Here is a 15,379-nt window from a genome sequence, read left to right as displayed (position 1 = left end):
ATCCCCAATCCAATCACACTTTTATGTTTTTTCCTTCTTCTTTTGCTTTTTTCCTTGGGTTATGCTGATAAAGATGACAGCTATTATCAATCTGGATAAAGTATACATCCCAGACCTTTAAAAGAAATAATCAGGTTTATGAAAACAACAGATGTAGATATCCTTGGGGGAGTTGCATTGTCCACCTCGTCCACAAATATCCTGTCTACACATCCATATGCCACTGCAGCATTCACTGGACCTGAACTGTGACTGAAGAGCTGCGCAGATGTAGTCTACATCTTGTGCGGAACTTGAGCTCCCAAATGGAATAAGGCTATTATGATGACCGGAATCCAGTAACTATTTCAGTAAATGGTCTTTTCTTTGTTTTTGTACCGGAATAAAGGCCGTGTTTAGACAGGACCAGGTCAGTCAGAATTAGACCACTCAAGGACTCGGTGGTTGTATAAGTTGGCGACTTGTGACATGGCAAAGGAACATCGTTTAACTTGAAAGATATTTCTACAAATGACAAAGGACAGTATTGACAAATTTGGAAGCATGTACTCATTCTCTTTTTTGTTTTGTTTTGTTTTGTTTTTTGTTTATTTGTGCTATTGACACTCAATATCAGTAAAATATCATTTCATTTAGTGTTTGCTTTATGAAGAATCTACAAAGACATTGAACATGGTGTAAGAATGTCACAGCAACATATACATCCTTTGTGTTGCCTGCAAAAGCCATATCATTTGTCTCTAGTGTCTGTATGTTTTGGGGGTCTTCGAACTTCTTGAAGACGAACTGATTTTGCTGTAACACGCATTTGCAACAGAAAGCAACCCAAGTATAATTGGGGTTAGTTTTTCAATGGGTTAAACTTGCCTAGCTTACAATCAAATTCAATTTAGTTAATCTTTTGCTGATCCAGCATAACTATGTCACCAGATTTATTTGGGTGTTAGGCAATCTTGGTGGGCCGACACTCTCTTAATGTTGTCAACAGCCAGTAGAATGGAGATACCTCACCTCCTATCCAAAGCTGAGCTGCCAGTTATGTAGATTAAAATCCAAAGGGATGCACGGTCTAACTGAAATCATATCTACTTTTAACCCATTGAGAACAAGTCCCGAGTATACACAGGCAAGTGTCTATGGGAATTGCGTGTTGTACTGTAGCAAGATCAAACCATCCTCGACAGGCTAAGTGGGTAACTTTAGATGGGTAACTTGGATATCTCTACCATGTAACTGTACAGGAGCGACTTTGATTACTTTAAAGGATAACTTGAATAGACCTACTTTTGACCTTCCTGTAAAGCACTAAGATGAAGTGAAATGAAAGCTGATTGACTACACATCTTCGCTGCAAGAACTCAGATATTTCCTTTCACATGTCTTCCTACTCTACTAGGGCTCACACTGTTGACGCAAATTCAAGTTCCTCTCTTTTTCTTTTTTTTCCTTTTAAAAAAAAAAACCAAGATCTCAGTGTCAAGAGCAGCCTACATATCATTGCTGTTACGGCTTCCTGTGTATCACCCATGGCTTCTCTGAGCTGACTGTCTTTGATAACAAGGCATGTTGAGAGCACATTGAAGACTCTGGGTGACATCAACCAGGGGAGTCCGGACTTCCACCACATAATGCGTAGGTCTGTCTGAGTGGTTTGCAACCCCATGGATGCAATTTCAAGACATACTTTGTCAATTACAAGTAAGATAAAGAGGAATACAGCATTACTTGGGGCTCGGTGAGAGGAGAGCATGGATCTCTGTTTTCTGCAAATCCTGCTGGGTCTAAAACGGGGAAACTGCATGACTTTAACCAGAGTGGGCAGAATTTTCCTGAAAATTGCAGCTCAGTCAGTCTTAATAATTCCTGACTGCCCATGCATCATAGGACACTCATCTAGTTCACCTGCAGTCCACTATGAAGGCACAAACTTACTCAACTTTGCTAAAGAACTTTGATTGAACACTGAAAGTTTCTGATGACTTAAATTGATGACCTTCTATATTAAGTGGAAAAGAACCCTAATCTGGATTTAGTAATGACTTTAGGGTAGTTTTAATCTAATTGGCATATCATTTGAAAGCGCATTGCACATAGTGCCATGAATATGAAGTATGAAAATGAATGTGGGAATTGATTTCGATCGACAGTGGGCAAACACTTTGTTACTAAATCAAAAGGTATCTACAAGAACTGCCATACACCGAACTCCTGTAAGTGGAACATAAGTCTTTACATACCATACAAATTGCTGCTATCATGGGATTTCTGTGTATCATATGGTGCAAACTTACAACTTTGGCAAGCTCAGAGTTAATGAAATATCTGTCTACTCTGAACTTCTGAGAGAATTACCTGTCAGGGCAGAGGCATGTTTAAATAAAGAATGAGAAGTCACTTTGGGGGACTATTTGCAATGCATAAGATCAGTGTTTTTGCTCTTAAGGCCAGAGTGTAAGTAACACATATCTTTGTTATTTCATACCACCGCTTTCTTTAACTGTCCTGTCCCCCTTCCCATATCACTGCTGTTTTCTGTATACAGTTTCTCATTGACTGATGAACTCATCACAAATATTTGACATTTCATTCTTTAATCATGAAATTCCATGGAGTTCTTGGTGGTCTCAAAAAGTAATGCAACTTAACTTTTGATATTTAATACTTCAAAACTGCCATCCATTCCTAGCATTTCCTCAAAGGGAAAATGCAACGTATGATAAAATCAATCTTCGGCCTTTTTGTGCATTTCTATCCTCAATCAGAAGATTTAACATTCACATTGGTACATATAGACCGATTCTGTGACGCGCTATGTGTATTTTTGGCATGGGCAGCGCCATTAACGCGGTGTCTCAGCCGACCCCCCTCCCCTCTCCCCCACTCCCTTTCGCGCGCGGAATGAAAAACTGATGCATGGTTGTTTTAGCCAATAGGCGTCTTGTACTGAGTGCGCGAATGCTTGCTTAGTGCGCGAACCTTTGTGCGCGATAAACATGTTGCCCGTGGGGTGGGGGAGAGGGGGGGGGGTCGGCTAAGACACCTCAAAATGAGCTTATGGCTGCGCCCAGCACCACAAATTGTCTGCTGCCCTCAACGAACCCGAATCGGTCTATAGACTATGTGCATTTTGGATATCCGAAGATATGAACACACAGTGAGAGAGTGGTTGAGGAATGGGCGTTTTTGTATTGATAAGTGGGACCCTGATTCAATGCCCAGTGGAGCTTTTTTTATTCATCCATTTTGCTACGTATTAGGCATGTGAAAAAAAAAGAACAAACAAAGACAAAAACAAGCTTGATCAGCATTTTTCTTTTCAAGTTTGTTTCATTGTAATAAAAATAATGATCTAAGAAATGAGAGAACACACTTAAACAAAGCAATATCACGCACATCAATTTTGGAAATTGCCACAAACACAAGTTTACTCACTGGTAATTGTACTTATGATGACGACAGAAATCACAAAAGGATTTTGTTTATAAAAAAAATGTATTGCACCTTTAATTGCAGTAAGAATAACTTGGACACTTTGACCTTTCTATTTTGCCCATGGTCATTCCAGATTCTTGGTAGCTACAGGTCACCAGGAACGCTGGGACTGACCACAGGGTACATATCATATTGCATTCAATGTCACTAGTGCCATGGGTTAACCATATAATCTGCCCTTCAATAGGGCATTTAATGGATTTTTCTGAAATCTGCAAATGGGTTGTCAACTTCTTTTATTTTCATAATCATTTTGAAGAGGTATTTTCTTCTGAACTTTTCATCTACTTTTTGACAAAAATAATCAGAAAATGTGTGTCTGGTTCAGGAATGTCTTTGTGGCAACCTTCGACAAAAGAAGAAGGAGAAGAAGAAGAAGAAGAAGAAGAAGAAGAAGAAGAAGAAGAAGAAGAAGAAGAAGAAGAAGAAAATTATTGTTTATTTGCTTTACTTGAATTCTGCCCGTAAAAAGTAAACATACAGATATATATGCTTACAGCCATAGCTTTGCAGAAAAATATACAACATAATCCCACATACTTGCATGTAACATCAAAACATAATACCATATGATTTGTATTAATTCATATTGATATCATGTAGTGGGATATTGAATAAATGGAGAAAATCATCATATTAATCTCTTGTTGGATATTGATGGTGGCTTACACAGCACGCATTATTATGAATTACATTATAGCCTCAGTTGAATAAAAATATTTAAAAAGATGTATAGCTGTTAAAAAAATAGTAGCAAGTGAAGAGGAAATGCCTTAGCCACACAATTATGAAAATAATTGTCATCATATTTTGCACTGTTTCCTTTCAGATCATCAAAGTGACATTTAGCCAGCTATTAATCACTCCATGCATGTAATACTAGATGTGCTGTGTTTAAAAAACAGTGTAGAAGCATAAAAAATTAGACATATAGGCCTATGTTCAAAGTACAACAGCAAAAGCGTCATAATCTATACGGATTCAGTCAGAGATTCCTTTTTTAATAACTTTGAAAGAAAAAAATCATAACATGCACAGATTTCTGGGTATTGATGTCTGTCCTCTACATATTTGCCTCCGGAAGAAATCAACAGAAAAGAAAAAAATATAGCTCTTTTCCGAGAAGTGAGGAAAACTGGGGGTGAGGCAATGGAGAGTTTGACTGCATCCCAAGTCTACCATGAACCTGCAAGCACGAGGTTAATTTGGCTCCGGTGAACACATATACACTTTCCCTCTTCCTCTGAACTTTTGGCAGTACCATGTCCAAATATAGCCAGGACCCATTTGACGTCACGTACAGACCAAAACTACGTATAAACACACACAGCGGCCTGCCTGCTGGCTGGACGGTTGAGTTTCACCTCCATCCAACCCGTCTAACCTTACTAAACACCACCCTCACCCTCCTTCCCCCCCCCCCAAGATTCTGAAAGAAATACCAGGTTGATCCTGACTGTGGCAGTGTCCAGCAGGCAGATCTTTTCTTTTCCAAGTTTTCGTTCAAGGTCAGACCACTTTCCAGTGACGCTTGTCCGATGGTAAATTTTCAGGAAATCGGTGCTCGGAAGTGAGCGTGAATGGAAGAGATAGACAAATAGAAAGATAGATAGATAAAGACAGAAAGATAGAGATACAGAGGTAGACAGTGGCAAGAGAGAAAAGCCAATACTATAGACTATATACCACCCTGTTCAACAAATATCCTTTTCCTCAATAAGCAACAAATCCATTTCCTTCCATTTGTGATTTTTCAACAAAATGCTCCAAAGCTAGTGACAGCAATCAAATCTAAATACAGAGACAGACAAAATGTGCATATTTACTAACTTGCATTTTAATGCCTATTTTCTGTTAATGAAGTCTTGTTTTTTTTAAATATCTATAACCACCATCAATTCACAACATGGCCCAATAAGAGTTGAAGATTTGAAATGTCCTTTACTTTGTCCTTTTGTAAATTACTGTTTCAATCAAAAATATTCATGCCATGGTCTAATTGCTCAAGGTCAAATGTAAAAAAAAAAGAAAATACAGGAGGACTAACATGTATTGTACCTCAAAACATGAACATAGAGCTTAGTCCTATCTTAATGTTAACTGCATTAGTTTACCTTTATTACATAACAGTTACTGAATGAAAATTGCACACTGTAACAGTTAAACCACTACTTAACATGATTAAACAAAGTCATTTATGTTTACCAAAATTGAATGTTCAGCAATGCAACCATATAGAATGAAGTTATGATGTATATTGTCATGGCTGCAACAATACATAGGTGATGTGACTTTTTTTCTTCCAAATTCCATTTATTCATATTCCAAGTGATAATGATAACATCAAAATTTTTATCTAATGCACGCATATTCAAAGCAGGAAAGTGAAGAATTAAACAAAATCAACTAAATCATATGGAAGATTTAAAAAAGGTCTGCCAAAACATGATTTATCTACCTCAAGCCTTTTTCCCTACTTCTGATTGAAACATAAATCTCAATCTACATTCTCTATAATCCATGACGCAAATCTCTCGTTTGAAGAGGCTACACCCCAGTAAATAATGCCAGTGCATATCTTGGCAATCAATGACTTAAAGTCAAAGATATAAAACACCTGTTTCTTGACCCTGGCCTAATCTAAGCATCAGTCATCGCCACAGCGCCACAGGAGGGGGGGGGGGGGGGCACCGCGAGAGAAGGAGATTGTTTTGGTTTTGGCATGGGCCATGTAGCTCCATGGTGCGTGTGTGTGTGTATCTATACGTGTGTGTGTGTGAGTGTAGACATTCAGCGTATGCAGACAGAGCATGCCTGTACTGTAGTGACCGGAACTATTGTCATTCCATTTTGCTCTCCCCTTCTCCCTCCCCCATCTCTCCCCCCTCTCCCTCCCTCTCTCCCCCTCGCTCTCCCCCCCCCCCCCCCCCCCCCTCTCTCTCTCTCTCTCTCTCTCCCTCTCTCTCTCTTTCTCAATGATCCAGTCAGCAGGCTGATTGTAACCAGGGAGGTAGTCTCACCTCCCCGTTGTAACTCACTGCCAAATAGCACATTGTCAGCACCGGCAAACTGGCAATGCTCTCCTTCTTATTCCTGTATTTTCGTTATTTACGGGTCGATTTTTTTCGTTCGAAATGTAAAATGGATGACCATAGAATTTCTCAATAGAATATAAAATTGAAAACTTTAGAAAGGATAGAGAAAATTGAGTTCACTTTGAATGGTCTGCCACAGGCAGATATCCTTATCATGCTCTTACGTAATACGACAGCTGCTTTCTCAATGATCCAGTCAGCAGGCTGATTGTAACCAGGGAGGTAGTCTCACCTCCCCGTTGTAACTCACTGCCAAATAGCACATTGTCAGCACCGGCAAACTAGCAATGCTCTCCTTCTTATTCCTGTATTTTCGTTATTTACGGGTCAATTTTTTTCATTCGAAATGTAAAATGGATGACCATAGAATTTCTCAATAGAATATAAAATTGAAAACTTTAGAAAGGATAGAGAAAATTGAGTTCACTTTGAATGGTCTGCCACAGGCAGATATCCTTATCATGCTCTTACGTAATACGACAGCTGCTGGAGTCATCAAACCCTGGCTTGGCCTCCAGGTTTGACACGCTTGAGCAGAAAGTTTATTTGCAATGGACAAGTCCTTCGACTCCCAACTCCCAAACGACAAATATACGCACCCCACTTTGGGTATGCCCCAGTTGGGGACTCGCCTCAAACGAGGGATTGACGGCATGAACACCTTTATAACTGTTGCCTAATATTATCAATCCATGAACACACCAAAATGCTATATTAAAGAAAATTGTCTACTTCCTCCTCTTTATTGCTCTTGAATTAAAGTGCAATATTGATATTGACATGAATATGAAATACCTTTTTGGATTAGCCAGGAGATATAATTCCAAAAACTCAGTTTATATGTAATGAGGGCGCATGTTATATCTCCATCTATTTGACAAATATCACATTTGGGATTATTACTTATTTTCCATGTGAACAAAATTCATCTTCACCAGTAACAAATTATATAACACTTTAAAATTCTTTCAATTTGTCATCCTTTATTTTGACCAAGTTGCCTACAAAACATTTTAATTCCAAGTTAAAACATTTTAATTCCAAGTTATCGTCATTCCAGATACATTATCCAAAAGAAACAATACTGGGTATGATTACTCCTTGGTTTATCAGTTGGTTATAAAAATATCTGTTTGTTGTATCACACAATCTCTTTACATTTTTCCCATTTCTTAAAGTTTGGAGCAGTTCTTGATAAAACATTCTGTTCTCTGTCAATGGATATTCATGTCAACCAGATTTCTGGTATAGCCTGGTGTAGTTTCGAATAATAAAACATTGCCCTTCTTTTACTATTTCTAAATTTCACTACTGATAAGATTTGTTTCACCGTTTTATATCTCCTTTCCACAAACCCGACCATTTCTTTTTATTTTTACTTTCAATTTCATTTAAATGATCAAAATTATAAGACAATGACAAAAACCTATTTGTTTAAACCATGTTCCAATCTGTGTTTCTGATTTTGCAATGCTGGAGTAAAGAAAAAAAAAGAAGAAAATGATTTAAAACACATAATAAATAACAAGGAAATATATAAGACAAGGAAGGTTTCTGTATCCTGGTATTGCCAATTTGTGATGTATAATGTCATTAGGACTGCCTGAGAAAGAAAGATACTGGACCGCAATGTTCATATAAACACGGAAGGGGTTAAAACTGTTTGTGAAATATCCTTGTCTGATACCTACTTATAGTTCTCTGTCACTTTTCTTTTTATTGAGGGGATTTTTTTTCCCTTTCCATGCCATAAACGGCAATGATTTCTGGCAGAAGTTTGTCAGGAAGCTTGGGTCAAACATAGGCAAACTTTGGTGGCACTGGCGCCTTGTAAATCACATTTTCAGATACAAAACGGGTTGATAATGATGCGGAAGATTTCGAAAGATCCTGAACACTGAAGAATCTATTTATAAACCTGTTGAATATAGACCAGAGATATTTTTTTTCTTCTTATCACCAAGCTTTCAGGAATTTCACAGGATATTTATGGTATGAAACCAATTCATACAAACAACCATCAAGTTTCTTATAGTCCCATGTCTCATCTTTCATAATCTATCCATTCTCATCTTTCAGAGTGTTCAGACACAAAAAAAAATATACCAGAACGGTATAGCTATACCAAAATGGTAAAGATTTACGATGAATTTATACGTCTGAACGTTGACTAATGAAAAGACGTATAACGACACGATATATAACGAAACGACGTATAACGAAACGACGTATAACGAAACGAGGGTCAGAGCATCGTTTTGAACTAAAACTCAATAATGATTAAGCATTCCATCATGTCCATTGTGCATCTGAACGTATGGCAACCATAGAATGGTATAACTGGGCGGGGCTGGGAGCAGGCACGAAAGGTGACCTCACAGCTGTCACTCATAAACATAACAGCACGCGCAGTGAGAAACCGCACGTCTATATAACGTTTTCCAGAACGGTCTAGATTAGCATCTGAACGATCTGTCGGCTATACGATAATTCTCTATATGTCATTTCTTTATCGAGTTTTGGTATAAACTGGATTGCCTTTGAACAGGGGGTTTGGCAGACTGTGGATCTCCATCAGCAGGTCCTTCATTTTGATTTCATTAAAAATACTTTCAAGACAAGTATATCGTGTGCAGGCCTGGAAGAAGTTTTTTTTTTTCTTTCTTTCTTTTTACTGCTCGCGTGTCACTGTCTGCAAGACATTGTAATTCTCCATAAGGGTGATGGGTAGTGTCCTCAGCTCCAGCAACTATGGTTTGACATTTTTTAATGTTTTGTTTGTGACCAAGAAATCACCTCAGAATGCTAACATTATATTCTTCTTTTCTTTTCCTGACATTCAGAATGCTTACAATGTCAAGAGATATCCTTAAAAGGAAAAAAAAAAAACAACAACTCATAGACACTGATTGAGAATGACTTGCAAACACTTTCACATCCACCATGACCTAGGTGTCGTAAAGTGCATTCATTACCCACCAAAAATATACATGTAGCATTTAAGGATCACTCGAAGAATCATTTTCGCAGGGCAAAAGTGAAAGGGTCTTATCAGAATGCAACATACTCACTCAACAGGTGTTTCTCATTAAAAAAAGATGATGTGACTTGCTGCCATGGTGACAGTTTGCGTGACATCATCGAAGTGGTCACGCTGAGCCTTGTATAGCATCAGGCCCCTAAAACGGACATTAATTAGAAATGCATTTGAGAGGACATGCATGGTGAAGTTTGACTAGCGGGAGAATTTTGTGTCCCTGTCATTTTTGTTTTCATCCTCTTTGAGTTGCAGGCTGGATTATGAGCAGCTTGAACACATTCCTTCTGTGGTTTGTGGCCCAACATGACATCGTGAATGTTCAAACAAATGAAAATGATTCCCATGGATAGCTAAATTGCAGTGGCTATTTCTGAATTTACAGATACTGTTTTTTGGTAATGAAACACAACCTTTCTGATGCGATACGATTACTGAAATTTGACAGTAAGACAATAGCTTAAGAAACTAGTCACAAATAATTTGTAAGAAACATAGGGGGAAAAATCATGAGAAGCATGTAATTGATATCATCAAGGAACAGTTTTTCAAAACCTTGATCAATAACAAGTAAATCACAGCAAATATGGGCTAAAGGTGTGTATATGCTTTTTTTGTGTGTGTATGTAGGCCTACATGGAAACTTTTGTGTGTGTGTGTGTGTGTGTGTGTGTGTGTGCATGCACATTTATTTTTTTTTAAGATTATATACACCTTACTTTTAACATAGAGAACAAAATGAGATTAAAGCCTGTTTATTTGGAATATTTGGATGATGTCTTTGCCACAAATATGAGAGAAGAATGCTGTCCCACTGTGAACATACCACATGACTCCCAATTAGAGTTCAATTGGAATGAAGTGCAACCGTCTTCTTCAGTAAACAAAGTAAAAAAAAAAAAGAAGACAAGTTATCAGGCACGATCTTGTGGCTTCTCTGGTGGGGTGTTTATCACAATTTGTGATGAAACAAAATCCCATGCACCCTTAACCACAAGTCTGCAGAGGACACTCACTCCTCAACATATCATTCACTGCAAGATGTTTCTCGAGGCATGCAGTCAACATACCACAAGCGCCAGTTTGGTCAGCTAACCCCTTTTAGCAGAAAATCGAAACTTTTTGGCACAGCAAGGGGGGAAAAGGTGGACATCGCGTGTCTTTGGTCAGACAGAGCAGGAAAGTGAGTGAGAGAGAAAGTTCTAGTATCAAGCACAGAGAGGGACAGACAGACAGACAGGAAGAGCTGGCACGAACGGACTGTCCCCTCAGAGCGATGTGGTTTGGAGCTGTTGTCCTACGCTGGCTAAAAGTAGTTGACAGCCCGCTGGCAGTGCGGGCTTGTTTTCTGAGACAATGAACCAATGAAGTGAGATAGAGAAATAAAAAGAAAAGAAGGGGGTGGCAGGAGAGAGAGAGAGAGAGAGCAAGAGCTAAAGATAGAGTGAGGAATAAGAAAGAGAGAGAGGGGTCAGAAATCTTGGCACAGAAGGACAGACACCAAGTCAGTTTCCTGCATGTGCTGGATCAAGTTTAGTGACCGGCTTGGGACAGGAACTAATCATCCGAGTGCTCTTTTCCTCATTTACATGACTAACATTCCCATTACAAACAACGCTGATTGCAAGAATGAGTAGCGTCTATTTTCCAACCACCCCCACCATCCTAACAATCACAATATGCCACACCTTGATGAGTCTTTTTGCCATCCATTATGTTTTTACACCCACAACCATATTCTTTTAAGCATTTCTGGTTTCTCCGCCATTCAAATTTGTGGAAATTATTCAAAAATATAATATGTCTATTATTTATGTCATGTTACATATGATTTTGAAGAGGATAGATTGTTTTTTTTAACAAATAAGATTTCATATTGATGAATTTCAACTATTATTACAATATCTTATGCCAAACTCAGGATTTCCTGTTGAAAATACCATATTTTTTTTTGTTACAAAATACGAAAAATTATATTTTTCTAATTTTACTGTTGTTTAGTTTTTACATTTTCTACCTAATTGTGTAGATTGGTATCTTAGGAAGCCAATACAGAAATTTCTAGGTATTTATCTCTTCTCATTGCTAAAATGTTTGTGTAATTGTGAAGCATGTCTGCACTGTCCGTGTAGTCCCATATGATATTTTTTTCCTGAGGTACTTCGTGCAATAAATGCATATTTGGAAATCATTTGTAGCAGTGAAACTTAATTCTCATGATTAAACTCATGTCTTCTACATTGCCTTGATGAAAATAAATATATTCAAGTAAAATATCATGAATTTTCATCACAGATGCCAGCTGATATTATCAAAAAGGTATAAAACATACCAGTTTATGGGTTAAGTGCAATGGCATCAAACAGACATGTGGAAAAGCACTTTGGTTGCATGGTAACTTTTTATACCCCTTTCCTGGCGATGGAATATGCAACGAATTTAATCCGACTATTGTGGTCAGATTCCATATCCATCACTTTCTCATCGTCAGAATTCTCAATAGAAACTTGTGATGTAATTTAGGGAAAATGAAACATGATATTTTGCTTTAATACAGCAATTTTACATATTTTCCTCTTTTTTGTGTGTGTAACCTACCTTAAAATTTATCCCATTTGTCACTGTTAAAATTGTGATTGTCTACTATGCATACATATCCAGAATCAGGAGAGAGACTAAAAACTTGTGTTTACATCTTATCTTTGCCCTCTCGAGCAGGCAGGGGTACTTTTTCACTACTTTAGGCCTTAGCAAGTCTGGCACTTTTTGTTCTTTTATGCCATTTTTTGGAGTAAATTTTGCCCCACCCCCAAGGGGTCAGATCACCACCTTGAAGCATCAAGGTCATTGTTCAACAACTGTGCGCATGTTTGATTTATGGATAATGCCAGAAATCCTCCCATTTACCGTTGGAGGCCGGGGTGGGACGCAACAGTGAACAAACCTCCTTCTTCAAGATTGCTTAACAGAATGGTTGCCATGGAAATAAGAGTGTATTTCAGACGGAGTAATTAATGGTATTTACGTCTATCAGGCACTGGCTGAAACTCCAAATTATTTCAAGTATGTCAGGGGCAGACGAAATGAACCTCATAAAAATTCCTTTGAAAGAATGTGGACGAATTTCCAGTGAAAACGTGCACGACTGCACGAGTGCGCAAATATCACTGGACAAGGAAATTATGGAAGCCGCAGCTCCATTTTCTCTTTGTTCAAAGAGAATCTGTTTCACAAACACTTCCCCCACCAATAACATCAAGGATACGGGAGACTATTCAATCAGATTGGAATGTATGTGATCTTGAAGGAGAGAAAATCAAAAAGGAAAGAAAAATGACAGAACAATGTAAAAAATGTGGACTCCATCCTGTATCTTGACAATAAACCTTGACTATAAAATCGGGCGCAGATCCATAAAATGTGACGTTCACAGTAAACACCTTCTGTAACGAATAAGCTTGTGGAGAACACGTTATATGATTTGGCTGTTTTTGTGCAAAATGGGACTAGTTTGTGTATTCTTATTTTGGATTTCATATACTTGAAAAGCAGCAAAATCTCCAAAAGTATTGATTTGGAAAAAAAAATGCTCCAATTTCAACTAGGACTATTGAATAATCAGTCACAACAGGCAGTTGAAAAAATAGACACTTGATATGAAGAGCTTGTTCGCAAAAATCGATAACTCCATTTTTGAAGATTTTGAAGTACGGTTTCTGTCATAAAGCACAAAATAATACCTATTAAATGATATATTGGTCACTACATATAAAGGTGCATTTTGAAGTTATGGTCAAAAGAAGCAAAATTTTCTTATTATTCTCTTTATTTTTCTTGACCTTTAATTGCAAATATCTCCATTTGGCAAAGATGGACTTATCGGTTTTTGCGAACAAACTCTTCATTCATATATATAATTGTACATCTTAAACTGCATGCATGATGTTACCAACCAGCAGAAGATTACCCTCTCTTTTCAAATACATACACGTGTACACCTGTATCAGCCTGATATAAGTGATTAGATGGAGGTTATTAGGTGGAATTTGGTGTGTCAAAATGTGGGTAAACAATTATCTGATTTATTTGGCCACCAAGGACACAACCAGTGGAGGTGTGTCTCTGCAAAATGGGGATGTTCCGGTTCCGTGGTGCTCACACCTTTAAAGGTAGTTAAAATGTGTAATTTTGGAGTCATGGTGTAATGGTAGAAGGCAATGCTAAGGAACACACAGATATTGGATACAACTAATTTAACAATGCATAGTTCCTGATGGAGAAACTTGACTATTAAAACATAAAACGCTTAAAGGCACACCTTTTCTCCTGTTTTGATACTTCATACATCATAGGCTATATAACATCATTATCTCCAAAACAGTTATTATATACCTCATAAGTGAGATTCGTATCTCTGATTGGTCAAAAGTATATCACGTGACAAGGTGTAGTCCCGTCTATCTTGCCTTAGGGTTTTCATGTAAGTGATAGAAAGGCAAAACCCTCGTGATAGAAAGGCAAAACCCTCGTGATAGAATTTGTAAACCCTCCGCGACTTTTGTACACATAATTAAGTACACTAGACTTCGCGCGCGGTGTCCGCAACCCCTCCACCCAAAGACGTTCACTACGCGCATCGTATACTGTAAACACAAGTCATGCAAAATCATCGCACAGCAGGCATGTTTCAACTTGGCATGGTGATCGAGCGCTCCTCCGTGATTTGAAGTGAGCTGGATCAAAGATCGTACACTTTGCAATTAAGATTTCTTACGATCCCGAAGCAGAGACAAATCTCAGCATGTTGGAAATATCAAATTGAAACACGAGCGACGGGAAACTGGATGTATACTATAATCTACTGCCACGATTTTATGCAGGAGCTCGCCGAAGGCCGTGTGAGTGAGTACAATGTACCGTGCATACTGGGTAGTCTACGAAATGCACGAAAACCATGCAAGCAAGCGCAGGCTGTGGCCTGATTTTAGGGCTAACGTTTAGGCCTAATTTACAACTACTTCGTATTTGTCTAGCCCTAGATCTTGGTTAAGTCTTAAACGATGAGGTATATAAAACAAATATTAACTGCTCTGTATTCGGATGGTGGAGGAAATTATCACTCCCTCGGTGCTTTTCATACCGTCCCTTCCATCACCCCTCGGCTAACGCCTCGGGTTGATAGAAGGGTCGGTATGAAAAGCACCTCGGGAATGATAATTTCCACCATCATCCTCATGAGCAGTCAATATTTGTATACTATCACCATTGTGATACTGCATTACCAATCGATAGAGAATAACATTCGTAGAGCTATGATCAAAATAATACAGCATTGCATGTCCTAAGTGAATGAGAAGCCTCAATTAAAAAAAGAAGAAATCATCAAAACAAGACAAACTGCTACAGAATAAAAAACAAAACAAAACATGATTTTGGGGAGTTAAAGGGACTGTATAGTACTGGTTGAGGTAGGGATTCATGTTTTGAACATTCCTAAGTGAGATAATGAAAAGCCTCTTATGAAATATGAAAGAGCATGTAATTTTAAGAAGGATTCAACGTTTATTTGATGAAAATTGGTTTTCAAATGGCTGAGATATCCAAAAAAGTGCTAATAAAAAAAGGCGACATGCCCCAACTTTATTAGTATCTCTTTGTTTCACCTTGTTTTTGGATATCTCAGCCATTTCAAAACCGATTTTCATCGAATAAACTTTTGATACCCCTTAGAACTGCATGCTCTTTGACATCTCAT

This window comes from Diadema antillarum, unplaced genomic scaffold (genome assembly GCF_040938485.1).
Source record: "Diadema antillarum isolate AM-2024a unplaced genomic scaffold, OU_Dant_1.0 scf00000068, whole genome shotgun sequence".
In the NCBI taxonomy this organism is placed as follows: domain Eukaryota; kingdom Metazoa; phylum Echinodermata; class Echinoidea; order Diadematoida; family Diadematidae; genus Diadema; species Diadema antillarum.
The sequence above is the reverse complement of the archived record's forward strand: the minus strand, read 5'-3'. Positions refer to the sequence as shown.